The sequence below is a fragment of the Lynx canadensis genome, chromosome X (genome assembly GCF_007474595.2).
Source record: "Lynx canadensis isolate LIC74 chromosome X, mLynCan4.pri.v2, whole genome shotgun sequence".
Lineage (NCBI taxonomy): Eukaryota > Metazoa > Chordata > Mammalia > Carnivora > Felidae > Lynx > Lynx canadensis.
In genome coordinates, this window is record NC_044321.2 from 81,051,409 (window position 1) to 81,071,419 (window position 20,011).

At 40.4% G+C, this 20,011-nt stretch overlaps 1 pseudogene; it reads left to right on the forward strand.

The window, feature by feature from the left end:
• The first annotated feature begins 19,098 nt into the window (after window positions 1-19,098).
• Window positions 19,099-19,805, forward strand: LOC115506836 (annotated as a pseudogene).
• Window positions 19,806-20,011: the final 206 nt, after the last annotated feature.

Here is a 20,011-nt window from a genome sequence, read left to right on the forward strand (position 1 = left end):
TCTGAAAGCATCAAGGGATAAACGTGCTCGAACATATGCAGGGAGACCTATAAGACTCGTGACCGATCTCTCTACTGAAACTTAGCAGGCCAGAAAGGAATGGCAAGAGATCTTCAATGTGATGAACAGAAAAAACATGCAGCCTAGAATCCTTTATCCAGCAAATCTGTCATTTAGAATAGAAGGAGAGATAAAGGTCTTCCCAAACAAACAAAAACTGAAGGAATTCATCACCACTAAACCAGCTCTACAAGAGATCCTAAGGGGGATCCTGTGAGACAAAGTACCAGAGACATCGCTGCAAGCATGAAACCTACGGACATCACATTGACTCTAAACCCATATCTTTCTATAATGACACCGAATGTAAATGGACTAAATGCCCAAAGAAAAGACATAGGGTATCAGAATGGATAAAAAAAAAAAAAAAAAAAAGACCCATTTATTTGCTGTCTACAAGAGACTAAGTTTTGACCTGAGGACACCTTCAGATTGAGAGTGAGGGGATGGAGAACTACTTATCATGCCACTAGAAGTCACAAGAAAGATGGAGTAGCCATACTTATACCAGACAAACTAGACTTTCAGTCAAAGACTGTAACAAGAGATGAAGAAGGGCATTATATAATAATCACAGGGTCTATCCATCAGGAAGAGCTAACAATTATAAATGTCTATGTGCCAAATACGGGAGCCCCCAAATTTATAAAACAATTACTCACAAACATAAGCAACCTTATTGATAAGAAAGTGGTAATTGCAAGGGACTTTAATACTCCACTTACAACAATGGATAGATCATGTAGACACACGGTCAATAAGGAAACATGGGCCCTGAATGATACATTGGATCAGATGGACTTGACAGATATATTTAGAACTCTGCATTCCAAAGCAACAGAATATACTTTCTTCTCGAGTGTACATGGAACATTCTCCAAGATAGATCACCTACTGGGTCACAAAACAGTCCTTCATAAGTATACAAGAATTGAGATCTGACCATGCACACTTTCAGACCACAATGCTATGAAGCTTGAGATCAACCACAGGAAAAAGTCTGGAAAACCTCCAAAAGCATGGAGGTTAAAGAATACCCTACTAACGAATGAGTGCGTCAACCAGGCAATTAGAGAGGAAATTAAAAAATATATGGAAACAAACAAAAATGAAAATACAACAATCCAAACGCTTTGGGATGCAGCGAAGGCAGTCCTGACAGGAAAATACACTGCAATCCAGGTCTATCTCAAGAAACAAGAAAAATCCCACATACAAAATCTAACAGCACACCTAAAGGAAATAGAAGCAGAACAGCAAAGACAGCCTAAACCCAGCAGAAGAAGAGAAACAATAAAGATCAGAGCAGAAATAAACAATATAGAGTCTAAAATAACTGTAGAGCAGATCAACGAAACCAAGAGTTGGCTTTTTGAAAAAATAAACAAAATTGACAAACCTCTAGCCAGGCTTCTCAAAAAGAAATGGGAGATGCCCCAAATAGATAAAATCATGAATGAAAATGGAATTATTACAACCAATTCCTCAGAGATACAAGCAATTATCAGGGAATACTATGAAAAATTATATGCCAACAAATTGGACAACCTGGAAGAAATGGACAAATTCCTAAACACCCACACTCTTCCAAAACTCAATCAGGACGAAATAGAAAGCTTGAACAGACCCATAACCAGCGAAGAAATTGAATCAATCATCAAAAATCTCCCAACAATTAAGAGTCCAGGACCAGATGGCTCCCCAGGGGAGTTCTACCAGACGTTTAAAGCAGAGATAATACCTATCCTTCTCAACCTATTCCAAAAAATAGAAAGGGAAGGAAAACTTCCAGACTGATTCAAGGAAGCCAGTATTACTTTGATTCCTAAACCAGACAGAGACCCAGTAAAAAAGAGAACTACAGGCCAATATCCCTGATGAATATGGATGCAAAAATTTTCAATAAGATACTAGCAAATCAAATTCAATAGCATATAAAAATAATTATTCACCATGATCAAGTGGGGTCCATTCCTGGGCTGCAGGCCTGGTTCAACATTCGCAAATCAATCAACGTGATACATCACATTAATAAAAGAAAAGATAAGAACCATATGATCCTGTCAATCGATGCAGAATAGTCCTTTCACAAAATTCAGCACCCTTTCTTAATAAAAACCCTTGAGAAAGTCGGGATAGAAGGAAAATACTTAAACATCATAAAAGCCATTTATGAAAAGCCCACAGGTAACATCATCCTCAATGGGGAAAAACTGAGAGCTTTCTCCCTGAGATCAGGAACACGACAGGGATGCCCACTCTCACTGCTGTTGTTTCACATGGTGTTGGAAGTGCTAGCATCAGCAATCAGACAACAAAAGGAAATGAAAGGTATCAAAATTGGCAAAGATGAAGTCAAGCTGTCACTTTTTGCAGATGACATGATATTATACATGGAAAATCCGATAGACTCCACCAAGAGTCTACCAGAACTGATACATGAATTCAGCAAAGTTGCAGGATACAAAATCAATGTACAGAAATCAGTTGCATTCTTATACACTAATAATGAAGCAATAGAAAGACAAATAAAGAAACTGATCCCATTCACAATTGCACCAAGAAGCATAAAACACCTAGGGATAAATCTAACCAAAGATGTAAAAGATCTGTATGCTGAAAAGTATAGAAAGCTTATGAAGGAAATTGAAGAAGATATAAAGAAATGGAAAAACATTCCATGCTTATGGATTAGAAGAATAAATATTGTTAAAATGTCAATACTACCCAAAGCTATCTACACATTCAATGCAATCCCAATCAAATATGAACCAGCATTCTTCTCAAAGCTAGAACAAGCAGTCCTAAAATTCATATGGAACCACAAAAGGCCCCGAATAGCCAAAGTAATTTTGAAGAAGAAGACCAAAGCAGGAGGCATCACAATCCCAGACTTTAGCCTCTACTACAAAGCTGTCATCATCAAGACAGCACAGTATTGGCACAAAAACAGACACATAGACCATTGGAATAGAATAGACACCCCAGAACTAGACCCACAAACGTATGGCCAACTAATCTTGGACAAAGCAGGTAAGAACAGCCAATGGAAAAAAGACAGTCTCTTTAACAAATGGTGCTGGGAGAACTGGACAGCAACATGCAGAAGATTGAAACTAGACCACTTTCTGACACCATTCACAAAAGTAAACTCAAAATGGATAAAGCACCTGAATGTGAGACAGGAAACCATCAAAACCCTAGAGGAGAATGTAGGAAAAGACCTCTCTGACCTGAATCGTAGCAATTTCTTACTTGACACATCCCCAAAGGCAAGGGAATTAAAAGCAAAAAGGAACTACCTTATGAAGATAAAAAGCTTCTGCACAGCAAAGGAAACAACCAACAAAACTAAAAGGCAACCGACGGAATGGGAAAAGGTATTTGCAAATGACATATCGGACAAAGGACTAATATCCAAAATCTATAAAGAGCTCACCAAACTCCACACCCTAAAAACAAATAACCCAGTGAAGAAATGGGCAGAAAACATGAACAGACACTACTGTAAAGAAGACATCCGGATGGCCAACAGGCACAGGAAAAGATGCTCAACGTCGCTCCTCATCAGGGAAATACAAATCGAAACCACCCTCAGATATAGTGGCCAAAATGAACAAATCAGGAGACTATAGAGGCTGGAGAGGATGTGGAGAAACGGGAACCCTCTTGCACTGTTGGTGGGAATGCAAATTGGTGAAGCCACTCTGGAAAACAGTGTGGAGGTTCCTCGAAAAATTAAAAATAGACTTACCCTATGACCCAGCAATAGCACTGCTAGGATTGTACCCAGGGATACAGGAGAACTGATGCATAGGGGCACTTGTACCCCAATGTTTATCGCAGCACTCTCAACAATAGCCAAATTATGGAAAGAGCCTAAATGTCCATCAACTGATGAATGGATAAAGAAACTGTGGTTTAGATACACAATGGAGTACTAAGTGTCAATGAGAAAGAATGAAATATGGCCCTTTATTGCAACGTGGATGGAACTAGAGAGTGTGATGCTAAGTGAAATAAGGCATACAGAGAAAGACAGATACCATATGGTTTCACTCTTTTGTGGATCCTGAGAAAGTTAACAGAAACCCATGGGGGAGGGGAAGGAAAAAAAAAAGAGGTTAGAGTAGGAGAGAGCCAAACGATAAGAGACTCTTAAAATATGAGAACAAACTGAGGTCATTTTCTACTCGATTCATGTGTTCACGTTTCTTAAAGCACAAATCCCCATATAGAATTCTCCCACTTATTGATTTTTCTGCTTATTTCCAGTGTTCCAAAACTAGAATGAAAGGTCCTGGGACCCTTTTTATCTTGTTCTCTGTGCTGTGTCCCCTATTCTGGTTCAGTGCCTCACATATGAATCACTGAATAAATATTACTTACAAGAAGGGATTGATTCCTATGGGACACACTGGAGAAGACACAGATATTTAGAACTGAATGGCAGGAGAAGTTGACAAGGAGATTAAACATCAGGGAATTCAAATTTTTAAATGAATGTTTATTGCAAATCCTCAGCAGTGCTTTTTAAACTTGGATGGGTGCCAGAAACAGCTGTAGATATCACTCAAAATGTAGAGACTTCCCATGCCACCTCTCTGGTTTTGATTCAGGAGACCTAGGGTGGCCCCAGGAATTTGGAAATTTAACAAGCACTCCCTATTGATTAAAGAAGTGCTCTGAGAACCACACTTGGAGAAATCCTGACTTAAACATCTGAAATTTGTGTAGCATTAATGTGATGTCTACCATGCAGACTTCTGTGATATCAGGGGGGTGTCTGAGTGTCTGCTAATATGATTACTCAGAGGGCACTGGTCTTTCCTTCCTACCTATGACCAAAGATTTCTTTTCCACATGGGATCACACTTAAAGTCTGCAATATTCCTGAGTGGTTGGATTGGATATTGTTATCCCATCGTATAGATGAGGCTAGTGGAAGGATAGTGATTTAACTAAAGTGCACCAATGATGGGACCCTGATCTCTTCACTCTTGCTCCAGAAAATTGTCTAGGACACTGGACATCACACCTTTTCCTTCTCTATCACCTCCTGTTTCTGGGGCTCAGAGTTCACACACTTTCTCTGATGTCCCACTAGAAGGGAGAGTCAGGAGATCAGACAGCACATAGAATAGAGAGGAAGGGGAGAGGAAAGGAGAATGTGTGAAAGGCAGAGGAAAGGGGTGAGGACGTGCTTGCCTGTCTCCACTCAGGTCACTGGAAGCTGTGCAATGACACTGTGCCTCCTTGTCAGCTCCATTCCACAGCCTCTTCCTGCACACAGCAGTGGCACTGAAGTTCTCACATCATGGAAATGTGGGCTCATCTCTGCTTGCAGCTCCATATCCAAGTATTTTCTCTAGGAAGTCATGCTATGATGTTCATGTCAGAGGCATCACACTGACAGAATGAAGGAGACAAAGCTGGAATGGGCAACTAATCATATTTGCTGAGGGCTTTCTAGATGCCCCACATAGTGGGTTGTTATTTTCAGACTTTGTCAATTCAAGTCCTCAAAGTAGTCTGCTGAGGTGGCATCACTACTTCCTTTCTACGCATGGAGAAATAGGCCCAGAGAACAAAGTACATATTCAAAGAAATCTAGGGAGGTGTTGAATGGATGCAGAGGCCAACTTGAAGAGCTAGCACGGCCCAATTCTGGGACAATTCCAGAATCAAAATAAATAGAGTAACAAATGCTAACACTCTGGGACAAATAAGAATCTATGGGTCATTCTGAAATAAATAAATACTTGAATGAACACATAACTAAATAAACCTTAGAGCAGAAGGGAAGGTCTACCATACAGTCAGATGCCAACTATATCCAGAAGGAATGGCAGAATTAGAAAAACAACACTTGACCAACTATCATAGTAACAAGTGATTCGGGCAAGAGTCCTGAATGGAAGCTCAGTCTGCACCAAATCCCACAGCAGGCACAGTCACCATGGAAGCCATGCTCACCCAAGAATGCTGGAAAAACAACAAGCCACCACCACTCTCTTTTCGTTCCTAATATTACTAAGATCTGTATAGCACGGACATGATGTGAAGCAATTAACACCACCTATTTCTCAAAATAAATACTCCTCACAGTTTTACCGATTTAAGCGTACATGCATGCAAACATACATAATTACAAACATGCATACAGACCCTAATACATGCATGCTTTGTCCCACTTTCTCTTTTACTATTCAAGTTTCCAGGAATTCACTGAAGTGGATTTACGGAAGGGTAATGAAGAAAAAATCCACAATTCAACAAACTCAATTCTAATCACACCTACCAAGTGGAAAATACCATAACAACTTTATTTTAGTGATTTATTTTTCTGTAGTAGATCTAAAGTCTGTCTCTGGGACATTTTTCCATATCTTTGGGTTGGAAAACTCACTATTGTTAAGACAAAAATTGTTAAGATGAGAAATCCCCACACTCATCTATGGATTCAATACAATCCAAATCAAAATCTTAGTGGGCCTTATCATCGTTATTATTATTATTAATTATTATTATTATTATTGGAAATCAACAGCTGAATTTAAAATTCACGTATGGATAGCAAAACGACCTAGACTATAAAAACAAATAGAAACGGCAATCCATGTAATCACCCCATATAGGAGTCTAATGAGAATGGATCATAGACCTCAATATAAAACCTAAAGCTATAAAAACATAGGAGAAAACACAGGAGAGGAAAACATGGAAGAAAATCCTTCTGACCTTGGCTTAGGTGAAGATTTATTAGATACCACACCCAAAACACAATCCACAAATAAACGAATTGATAAATTGGACCACCTCAAAATGAAAAGAAAAAAAAAGTCTACTCTTCCAAAGACACTGCTGAGAGAATGAAAAGCAAGCCACTGACTGGGAGAAAAATAATTGCAAGTCATTTATCTGATAAAGGACCTGTATCCAAAATATAGAAAATATAGACCTGAATCCAAAATATGGAAAATCCATGGCATGTTAAGTCAGTAATAGACATGCCAATAAATAAATGAGCAAACAATTAAACAAACACTTCATCCAAGAGATTATACAAGTGACAAATAGGGTCATGAAAAGATGATCAACATCGTTAGTTAATAAGGAAATGTAAGTTAAAACTACAATGAAATATCACTACACCCCTGTGAGAATGGCCAACATTAACAATACTGACCATACTAAGCATTGTGGAGGATGGAACCCTCATAGACTGCTGGTGGGAATTAAAGATGATACAAAAACTCTAGGACTAGTTTGGTAGTTTCTTACATTGTTCATCTAACATCTACCATATGATCCAGCCATTGAACCCTTATGTATTTACCTTACAGAAGAAATCTTGTCCATGTAAAGATTGGTATACAAATATTCACAACAGTTTTACTGAAAAGAGCTTCAAGCCGAAAACAATCCACATGTCCATCACCAGGTGAATGGCTAAAACAAATCGTCATATATACATATAGTGGAATATTATTTAGCAATACTAAGGAACTATCCAACCATGCAACAAATGGATAGCTTGACACATAGTTAAGTTGAATGAAAGAAGCAAGAAAACAAAAGTGCATTCTGTACAGTTTTATTGACAGAAAGGTTTTTTTTTTTTTTTAAGAGAAATTAATGGTGACAGAAGTTTAGTGGTTACCTGGGAACAGGGAGAGGTCCCAGGGAAGGCAGTCGGAGGCTACAGGAGGGTACAGGAGCATGAAGAGATTACAAGAAAGCATGAGGAATCCAAGAATAGAGTCCAGGGCCTGGCCTGTGTGACATGACCTTAACATTACTACTTTCTCCACTGCTCTGTGGCCTTTCTCATGAGGCTCCTCTTTGAGGGGACTATTCAGGAACTATATTTCTGGATGTTGGTATGGTGGGACTTCTCAAAAGGCTACAGAGGTGTACATCCTTCACACCAACAATTTCCCTGATAGAAATTTAACTTAAGGGCATAGTTAAGGATGGAAGTAGGATTTGGTTCTAAGGATTGCCATCTTGATAATTCCCTACCAGTTTTTCTCATGAACTAGACCTCTCCCAAGACAGTGTTCTGTGCTCAAAGAGAACACATTTAGCTCACCAGTGCAAAAGCCACATGAACTGTGCTCTTCAGCACAGTCAGGTGCCATCCACGAAGTGTTGATAATTGGGAATATGAGAAACACTCTGAATTCCAAATAACATAGGGCTGTGACAATTGATTATGTCCCATTTAAAAGGTACAATTCTATGCAGGGAGCACACATGAGTTGTAATGAAAACAACCAGGAGGGACGATTTGTTGCCTATCAGATTAGCAATGATTCACATTTGTAATGTGTGGGGAAACAGGCACTATCATACAGTGTTGTTAGAAATATAAAATAGTTTCTTTCAAAGTTGTGTTCATATAAAATGCAGTTTTCATGGTTTTGAAAAAAACACTTTCAAGAACTTATTAAGAGAAATGCTTACTAAAACATCTGAATGCCTATGAAGAAGAATGTTAAGAGACTCCCCGGGAAGATGGTGGAGTCAGAAAACTCTAAGCTCACCTTGGCTCATTGATACTACCAGATAACATTCATATCAGTGTAAATAGCACATAAGACAACCGAACGACATGCAGAAGAAACTCTCCACAGCTAAATATAGAGAAGAAGCTGATGAAAGAAAGCAGGAAGGGTGAAGATGCAGTGGGGTACTAAGTGGACCCACGAGACTGCCCTCAGGAGAGAGGGCTGCCCAGGTGTGGAGAGGGGAGAGAAATAGACTCTCACACTATGTAGCCCGCACAGGAAACACAAATTCTCATCACATTGGCTGCAAAAACCAGAAGGGCCAAATTTCACGAGTTTGTACAACCAGTGGGACTTAAACCCAGCATGGTGAGGGGGAACTGAGTCCCCACCCTTAAAGAGACAGGACAACAAACAGCCCTGTGGAGATACAGCATAGAAGGGGCAGTTTGAAAATCACATGGGGACATGGGAAGGAGATTTATTTACTGATCTCGGAGCATGTGTTGAAAGGGCAGGGATGTGTGGGGGACTTGCCCACAAACAAAGGAGCTGGTGGGAGCCAGTTTCCTCCCCCCCCCACTGCAGCATGAACACACAAGAACCAGTGTGTGTGGGGGAACAAACAAGGAACCAGTGAGGTGCTGACATTCCCTACTTAACTTGCTGACAGGACACCCAGCCCTCGTGTTTCACTGTGGACATGCCCCCTCCAATCGGGCCTTGGCTCCAGGTCTTCTTCCACAGCAGACCCATGCAAACCTTGCTAACACTGCAAGTCCATTCCCCTCCCCATCCCTAGACGCTTGGATGGATCCACCCCCTCCAATCCTCTCTTGGATGGAGCTTATGTAAAGCAGTGCCACAAGCCTGGAACTTTGCAAGCAGCCCCAAGAAGGGCCAGTGCCACCCCAAAGTGACTTCTGCCCTGGGGAGAGAGAAACATAACCACACACAACAATCAGGCTGTGGCCCCAGCAGTGGGCTGTGGGCAGACAGGGGGTCTGACTGCAGGCCTTGCCCATCAAGGAAAGCTTCTCAGGGGACAAAACAGGGAAAGTGCCCTGTAGTTCAGTGCTAGTGTATCCCTGGGAGATGCCTGGTCTGACTCAAATCAAGCCCAAGGTGGCCCCAGACTGGCCCACCAGCAACACAGGGACCAAGCCCTGCCCACCACAGGCAAAGAGCGCCATTGTGGATGGCTGAACTGAAGGAAAAAGCACCTCAGCCACAAGAGCAGGGTGCACACAACAAACATACGAGAAACCCTGAAGCGCTAAATTCTGGTAAATAGGGGACACTGCACTGCAGGCACTACAGGGTTGCTTCTTCATAAGGCCACTAGTTTTAAGAGCAGGGGATGTGGTTAACTTTCCTAACACATAGAAACAGGTGCAGAGAGTTAGACAAAATGAGGAGACAGAGGAATATGTCCCAAATGGAGGAACAAGACAAAATCACAGCAAGAGACCTAAGTGAAATGGGGATTGAGTAGTATGTCTGACAGAGAATTGAAAGCAATGGTCATAAAGATACCATGAGATGCGAGAAAAGTTTGGAGGACTTCAGTGAGACCCTGAACAAAGAGATAGAAATCATAAAAAAGAAACAATCAGGGATGAAGAACCCAATAACTGAAATTAAGAATGCACCAGATACAAAGAATAGTAGACTAGATGAAGCAGATCGTATCAGCAACCTGGGGGGCAGGGTAATGGAAAGCAACCAAGCTGGACAGTTGAGAGGAAACAAAACACAAAATGAAAACAGACTTTGGGACCTCAGTGACACCATCAAGCTTAATAATGTTCACATTATAGGGGCTCCAGAAGGAAAAGAGAGAGAAAAGGGGGGCAGAAAATTAATTTGAAAAAATAATAGCTGAAAAAAAATCCCAAATCTAAGGAAGGAAAGAGAAATCCAGATCCAGGAGGCACAGACGGCCCCCCAAAAAATCAACCTAAAGTGGTCAACACGAACACATAATACTTAAAATGGTAAAAAGCAGTGGTAATGAGATAATTTTAAAAGCAGCAAGAGGAAAGAAAACAATTCCATACAAGGTAAACCCCATAAAGCTATCAGTGGATTTTTCAACAGAAGCTTTGGAGGCCAGAAGGGAGTGGCATGATATATTCAAAGTGGCGAAACTAAAAAATCTGCAGCCAAGAATATTCTATCCAGGAAGGCTATCATTCAGAATATAAGGACATATAAAGAGTTTCCCAGACAAGCAAAAGCTAAAGGAATCCATGATCACTAAACCATCCTTACAAGAAATGTTAAAGGGGATTCTTTGAGTGGAAAGGAAATACCATAAGCAGAAATAAGAAATGTAGGAAGCATCAAAGCAGTAAAAATAAGTACATCTATAAAAAACAGTCAAAGGGTCTCAAAACACACGGATGTAAAGTATGGCAGCATACACCTAAAACGTGGGGTGAGGGGAGAGGAGTAAAGAATGAGTTCAAACTTAAGCAACTATCAACTATTTGCACAAGATATTATATACAAGCTGAACTGTAAAAGAAAAAAAAAACAATAACAGATAAGCAAAAACTAAAGAGAAAGGAATCCAAGTTTATCAATAAAAAAGCCAACTAACTGTGAAGAAAGAGAGCAAGAAAAGTAAGGAACAGAGAAAAACCACAAAAACCACCATAAATTGGGTAACAGAATGGCAATGATTACCTACCTATCTCTAATTTTAATGTAAATGGACTAACTGCTCTGATCAAAAGACATAGGGTGACAGAAATGTGAAAAAGCAAGACGCATTTATAAGTTGCAAGAGACTCACTACAGACCTAAAGACACATGCAGATTGAAAATGAAGTGATGGAGAAACATTTATCATGCAAATAGATATGAAAAGAAAGCCAAGGTAGCAATACTTATATTGGGCAAAATAGATTTTAAACAAGAACTGTAAGAGGGGACGAAGAAGCACATTATGTAATCATAAAGGGGACAATGCAACAAGAAGATATAACAATTGTAAATACTTATGCACCTGACATGAGAGCATCCAAATACATAAAGCCGTTTGTAACAAACATAAAGAAGGCAATTCATAATAATACGATAATAGTAGGGGGCTTGAACAGCCCACTGACATCAATGGGTGGATCTCCTAAACAGAAAATCAACAAGGAAACAATGTCTTTGAATGACACTTTGGACCAGACGGATTTAACACATATATTCAGAACATTCCATCCAGAAATAGCAGAATACACATTTTCCTCCGAGTGCACACGGAATATTCTCCAGAATATGTCACATATTAGGCCACAAGACAGTCTCAACAAATTCAAAAGGATCAAAGTCATACCACCAGGCAACTTTTCTGACCACAATGCTGTGAAACAGGAAATGAACCACAAGAGAAAAACCTGGAACTGGCACAAATACATGGAAGTTAAATAACATGTTACTAAACAATGAATGGGCTAACAAATAAATAAACGAGGAATTAAAAAAAATACATGGAGATAAAAGAAGAAGAAAACACAGAAATCCAAAATCTTTGGGATGCAGCAAAAGCTGTCCTGAGGAAGTTTACAGCAATGCAGTCCTACCTGAAGAAGCAAGAAAAATCTAAAAGTAAACAGTCTAACCTTACATCTCCAGGAACTAGAAAAAGAACAAACAAAATCCAAAACCAATAGAAGGAAGGAAATAATAAAGATTAGAGAAGAGGGGAGAGACAGGAAGATGGCGGCGTAGGAGGACACTGGGCTCACCGCGCGTCCTGCTGATCACTTAGATTCCACCTACACCTGCCTAAATAACCCAGAAAACCGCCAGAGGATTAGCAGAACGGAGTCACCGGACCCAAGTGCAGACGAGAGGCCCACAGAAGAGGGTAGGAAGGGCGGCGAGGCGGTGCGCGCTCCACGGACTGGCGGGAGGGAGCCGGGGCGGAGGGGCGGCTCGCCGGCCAAGCAGAGCCCCCGAGTCCGGCTTGCAAAGGCGGAGGGGCCTGATGGACTGTGTTCTGACAGCAATCGCGACTTAGGGTCTGGGAGGTCATAAGTTAACAGCTCTGCTCCGAAAGCGGGAAGGCTGGAGGACAAAGGGAGGGTGAGCTGCGGAGCCCCCGGACGACAGAGCTCAGTTTGGCGGGGAACAAAGGCACTCGCCAGCGCCATCTCCCCCGCCCATCCCCCAGCCAAATGCCAAAGGGAACCGGTTCCGGCCAGGGAAATTGCTCCCTCCGCGCAAACACCCAACTCTGTGCTTCTGCGGAGCCAAACCTCCGGCAGCGGATCTGACTCCCTCCTGCTGCCACAGGGCCCCTCCTGAAGTGGATCACCTAAGGAGAAGCAAGCTAAGTGTGCCCCCCCTGCCGCCGTGCACCTTGCCTTCCCACCCCAGCTAATACACCAGATCCCCAGCATCACAAGCCTGGCAGTGTGCAAGTAGCCCAGACGGGCCACGCCACCCCACAGTGAATCCCGCCCCTAGGAGAGGGGAAGAGGAGGCACACACCAGTCTGACTGTGGCCCCAGCGGTGGGCTGGGGGCAGACATCAGGACTGACTGCGGCCCCGCCCACCAACTCCAGTTATACACCACAGCACAGGGGAAGTGCCCTGCAGGTCCTCACCACACCAGGGACTATCCAAAATGACCAAGCAGAAGAATTCCCCTCAGAAGAATCTCCAGGAAATAACAACAGCTAATGAGCTGATCAAAAAGGATTTAAATAATAGAACAGAAAGTGAATTTAGAATAATAGTCATAAAATTAATCGCTGGGCTGGAAAACAGTATACAGGACAGCAGAGAATCTCTTGCTACAGAGATCAAGGGACTAAGGAACAGTCACGAGGAGCTGAAAAATGCTTTAAAGGAAATGCAAAACAAAATGCAAACCACCACGGCTCGGATGGAAGAGGCAGAGGAGAGAATAGGTGAACTAGAAGATAAAGTTATGGAAAAAGAGGAAGCTGAGAAAAAGAGAGATAAAAAAATCCAGGAGTATGAGGGGAAAATTAGAGAACTAAGTGATACACTAAAAAGAAATAATATACGCATAATTGGTATCCCAGAGGAGGAAGAGAGAGGGAAAGGTGCTGAAGGGGTACTTGAAGAAATAATAGCTGAGAACTTCCCTGAACTGGGGAAGGAAAAAGGCATTGAAATCCAAGAGGCACAGAGAACTCCCTTCAGACGTAACTTGAATCGATCTTCTGCACGACATATCATAGTGAAACTGGCAAAATACAAGGATAAAGAGAAAGTTCTGAAAGCAGCAAGGGGTAAACGTGCCCTCACATATAAAGGGAGACCTATAAGACTCGTGACTGATCTCTCTTTTGAAACTTGGCAGGCCAGAAAGAATTGGCACGAGATTTTCAGTGTGCTAGACAGAAAAAATATGCAGCCGAGAATCCTTTATCCAGCAAGTCTGTCATTTAGAATAGAAGGAGAGATAAAGGTCTTCCCAAACAAACAAAAACTGAAGGAATTTGTCACCACTAAACCAGCCCTACAAGAGATCCTAAGGGGGACCCTGTGAGACAAAGTACCAGAGACATCACTACAAGCATAAAACATACAGACATCACAATGACTCTAACCCCGTATCTTTCTATAATAACACTGAATGTAAATGGATTAAATGCGCCAACCAAAAGACATAGGGTATCAGAATGGATAAAAAAACAAGACCCATCTCTTTGCTGTCTACAAGAGACTCATTTTAGACCTGAGGACACCTTTAGATTCAGAGTGAGGGGATGGAGAACTATTTATCATGCTACTGGAAGCCAAAAGAAAGCTGGAGTAGCCATACTTATATCAGACAAACTAGACTTTAAATTAAAGGCTGTAACAAGAGATGAAGAAGGACATTATATAATAGTTACAGGGTCTATCCAACAGGAAGAGCTAACAATTATAAATGTCTATGCGCCGAATACCGGAGCCCCCAAGTATATAAAACAATTACTCATAAACAGAAGCAACCTTATTGATAAGAATGTGGTATTGCTGGGGACTTTAACACCCCACTTACAGAAATGGATAGATCATCTAGACACACGGTCAATAAAGAAACAAGGGCCCTGAATGAGACATTGGATCAGATGGACTTGACAGATATATTTAGAACTCTGCATCCCAAAGCAACAGAATATACTTTCTTCTCGAGTGCACATGGAACATTCTCCAAGATAGATCATATACTGGGTCACAAAACAGCCCTTCATAAGTTTACAAGAATTGAAATTATACCATGCATACTTTCAGACCACAATGCTATGAAGCTTGAAATCAACCACAGGAAAAAGTCTGGAAAGCCTCCAAAAGCATGGAGGTTAAAGAACACCCTACTAACGAATGAGTGGGTCAACCAGGCAATTAGAGAAGAAATCAAAAAATATATGGAAACAAACGAAAATGAAAATACAAAAATCCAAACGCTTTGGGACGCAGTGAAGGCAGTCCTGAGAGGAAAATACATTGCAATCCAGGCCTATCTCAAGAAACAAGAAAAATCCCAAATACAAAATCTAACAGCACACCTAAAGGAAATAGAAGCAGAACAGCAAAGGCAGCCTAAACCCAGCAGAAGAAGAGAAATAATAAAGATCAGAGCAGAAATAAACAATATAGAATCTAAAAAAACTGTAGAGCAGATCAACGAAACCAAGAGTTGGTTTTTTGAAAAAATAAACAAAATTGACAAACCTCTAGCCAGGCTTCTCAAAAAGAAAAGGGAGATGACCCAAATAGATAAAATCTTGAATGAAAATGGAATTATTACAACCAATCCCACAGAGATACAAACAGTTATCAGGGAATACTATGAAAAATTATATGCCAACAAATTGGACAACCTGGAAGAAATGGACAAATTCCTGAACACCCACACTCTTCCAAAACTCAATCAGGAGGAAATAGAAAGCTTGAACAGACCCATAACCAGCGAAGAAATTGAATCGGTTATCAAAAATCTCCCAACAAATAAGAGTCCAGGACCAGATGGCTTCCCAGGGGAGTTCTACCAGACATTTAAAGCAGAGATAATACCTATCCTTCTCAAGCTATTCCAAGAAATAGAAAGGGAAGGAAAACTTCCAGACTCATTCTATGAAGCCAGTATTACTTTGATTCCTAAACCAGACAGAGACCCAGTCAAAAAAGAGAACTACAGGCCAATATCCCTGATGAATATGGATGCAAAAATTCTCAATAAGATACTATCAAATCGAATTCAACAGCATATAAAAAGAATTATTCACCATGATCAAGTGGGATTCATTCCTGGGATGCAGGGCTGGTTCAACATTCGCAAATCAATCAACGTGATACATCACATTAACAAAAAAAAAAGAGAAGAACCATATGAGCCTGTCAATCGATGCAGAAAAGGCCTTTGACAAAATCCAGCACACTTTCTTAATAAAAACCCTTGAGAAAGTCGGGATAGAAGGAACATACTTAAAGATCATCAAAGCCATTTATGAAAAGCCCACAGCTAACATCATCCTCAACGGGGAAAAACTGAGAGCTTTTTCCCTGAGATCAGGAACACGACAGGGATGCCCACTCTCACCGCTGTTGTTTAACATAGTGCTGGAAGTTCTAGCATCAGCAATCAGACAACAAAAGGAAATCAAAGGCATCCAAATTGGCAAAGATGAAGTCAAGCTTTCGCTTTTTGCAGATGACATGATATTATACATGGAAAATCCGATAGACTCCACCAAAAGTCTGCTAGAACTGATACATGAATTCAGCAAAGTTGCAGGATACAAAATCAATGTACAGAAATCAGTTGCATTCTTATACACTAACAATGAAGCAACAGAAAGACAAATGAAGAAACTGATCCCATTCATAATTGCACCAAGAAGCATAAAATACCTAGGAATAAATCTAACCAAAGATGGAAAGGATCTGTATGCTGAAAACTATAGAAAGCTTATGAAGGTAATTGAAGAAGACTTAAAGAAATGGAAAGACATTCCCTGCTCATGGATTGGAAAAATAAATATTGTCAAAATGTCAATACTACCCAAAGCTATCTACACATTCAATGCAATCCCAATCAAAATTGCACCAGAATTCTTCTCGAAACTAGAACAAGCCATCCTAAAATTCATATGGAACCACAAAAGGCCCCGAATAGCCAAAGGAATTTTGAAGAAGAAGACCAAAGCAGGAGGCATCACAATCCCAGACTTTAGCCTCTACTACAAAGCTGTCATCATCAAGACAGCATGGTATTGGCACAAAAACAGACACACAGACCAATGGAATAGAATAGAAACCCCAGAACTAGACCCACAAACGTATGGCCAACTCATCTTTGACAAAGCAGGAAAGAACATCCAATGGAAAAAAGACAGCCTCTTTAACAAATGGTGCTGGGAGAACTGGACAGCAACATGCAGAAGGTTGAAACTAGACCACTTTCTCACACCATTTACAAAAATAAACTCAAAATGGATAAAGGACCTAAATGTGAGACAGGAAACCATCAAAACCTTAGAGGAGAAAGCAGGAAAAGACCTCTCTGACCTCAGCCGTAGCAATCTCTTACTCGACACATCCCCAAAGGCAAGGGAATTAAAAGCAAAAGTGAATTACTGGGACCTTATGAAGACAAAAAGCTTTTGCACAGCAAAGGAAACAACCAACAAAACTAAAAGGCAACCAACGGAATGGGAAAAGATATTTGCAAATGACATATCGGACAAAGGGCTAGTATCTAAAATCTATAAAGAGCTCACCAAACTCCACACCCGAAAAACAAATAACCCAGTGAAGATATGGGCAGAAAACATGAATAGACACTTCTCTAAAGAAGACATCCAGATGGCCAACAGGCACATGAAAAGATGTTCAGCGTCGCTCCTTATCAGGGAAATACAAATCAAAACCATACTCAGGTATCACCTCACGCCAATCAGAGTGGCTAAAATGAACAAATCAGGAGACTATAGATGCTGGAGAGGATGTGGAGAAACGGAAACCCTCTTGCACTGTTGGTGGGAATGCAAATTGGTGCAGCCGCTCTGGAAAGCAGTGTGGAGGTTCCTCAGAAAATTAAAAATAGACCTACCCTATGACCCAGCAATAGCACTGCTAGGAATTTACCCAAGGGATACAGGAGTACTGATGCATAGGGGCACTTGTACCCCAATGTTGATAGCAGCACTCTCCACAATAGCCAAATTATGGAAAGAGCCTAAATGTCCATCAACTGATGAATGGATAAAGAAATTGTGGTTTATATACACAATGGAATACTACGTGGCAATGAGAAAGAATGAAATATGGCCTTTTGTAGCAACGTGGATGGAACTGGAGAGTGTGATGCTAAGTGAAATAAGCTATACAGAGAAAGACAGATACCATATGGTTTCACTCTTATGTGGATCCTGAGAAACTTAATAGTAACCCATGGGGGAGGGGAAGGAGAAAAAAAAAAAAAAGGACGTTAGAGTGGGAGAGAGCCAAAGCATAAGAGACTGTTAAAAACTGAGAACAAACTGAGGGTTGATGGGGGGTGGGAGGGAGGGGAGGGTGGGTGATGGGTATTGAGGAGGGCACCTTTTGGGATGAGCACTGGGTGTTGTATGGAAACCAATTTGTCAATAAATTTCATATATATAAAAAAAAATAAAAAAATAAACATTAAGAAGATTTAAAAAAAATAAATAAAATAAAATCCAAAAAAAAAAGATTAGAGAAGAGATAAATGAAATAGAAACAAAACAAAACAAAAAACAAAAGAACAGATCAATGAACCTGGGAGTTGGTTCTTAGTGATCAATCATTAGCCAGACTCATCATAAAAAGAGAGAGGAGTCAAATAAACAAAATCACAAATGAAAGAAGATAAATAACAACTGACATCACAGAGATGCAAAGGATTATAAGAGAATAGTATGAAAAATTATATCCCAACAAACTGGGCAAACTGGAAGAGATGGATAAATACCTAGAAACATGTAACCTCCCAAAACTGAATCGGGAAGAAATAGAAAATTTGAACAGAACAACTAACAGCAATGAAACAGAATCAGTAATGAAACAAAACAAAACTAAACAAAAATATCCCAAGAAACAAAAGTCCAGGACCAGATGACTTCACAGGTGAATTCTACCAAACATTTAAAGAAGGGTTAATACCTAATCTTCTCAAACTATTCCAAAAAGGAATACAAGGGGAAGGAAATCTTCCAAATTCATTCTAGGAGGCCAGTAGTAGCCTGATACTAAAGCCAGATAAAGACATTACAGAGAGAGAGAGAGAGAGAGAGAGAGAGAGAGAGAGAGAGAGAGAAGTACAGGCCAATCACTTTGATGAACATAGGTGTGAAAATCCTCAAGAAAATATTATCAAACTGAATCCAACAATACACTTAAAAAATAATTCACCACAATCAAGGGGGTTTAGTCATAGGATACAAGAGTGGTTCAATATTTACAAATCAACCAACGTGATTTACCACTTTAATAAAAGAAAGGATAAGAACCATATGATCAGAATTGCTTGCAGTAGCCATGGTGGTCATGAGTTCATTACAGTGGGTTTCTGTCACTGCAGTGTCCGCTCTCTCTGGCCACTGTCTCGGCACTCAGCTTGGATTCAGGGGCTTCCTCACCCATGGCTTTCTGAAGACTGCAGCTCAGTGCGACACAGTGGAAACGATGAGAAAAGACTGTTTATCACCAAACCTTCTGGATTCTATGACAGGTGTTATTTGAGTTTAATGAAATTCTACATTTTTGTTGAGTGGGATTCCAGTAGCAATTGGCATAACTCTGGTGAATATATTCATTGGTGAAGCTTGAGTTAGCAGAAATTCCAGAAGGCCAAATCCTGGAACACTGGGAATGTTTCAAGCATCCTATATCAAGATGGATTTCCAGAACTTTCTTCGATGGCCCTGAAAAGAATTATGAAAAGACAATGGCTATTCTTCAAATTGAAGCTGGAAAGTCTGATTTATGGTTAAAGTAACTGGAAGTACCAAGGTTAGTTAATGCATCCCAGAGGCGACGGTCCCTTGTATCAGTATCCTTCCATTAATAAGGCGCTGATTGATCATTCTCCAAAAGCAACTCCCAACATCGAATCTCTTATTTATCTAAATACAAAGTATATTCTCTTTAGGGGAAAATTAATTAAAAATATATTCTATATTTTTGCTCATGCGATGAATAAAAGGCCTTCTATTGCTCTATTACTCAGCATTGGTTCAGATTAAGACTTTAGTGTGGGATTTCATTTTTTTCAGCTTTATTGTATTGGGGCATAGTGGACAATATTGTAAGATATTTAAAGTGTACATTATGATGATTTGGTACCCATTGTGAAGGGCAGATTAAAACTTTTTGTTTGTGGGGTGCGGCTTCCTCCTATAAGAAGGTATATAGGTAAATATAGAAACTTGAACAACTAGGAATTTGTGAA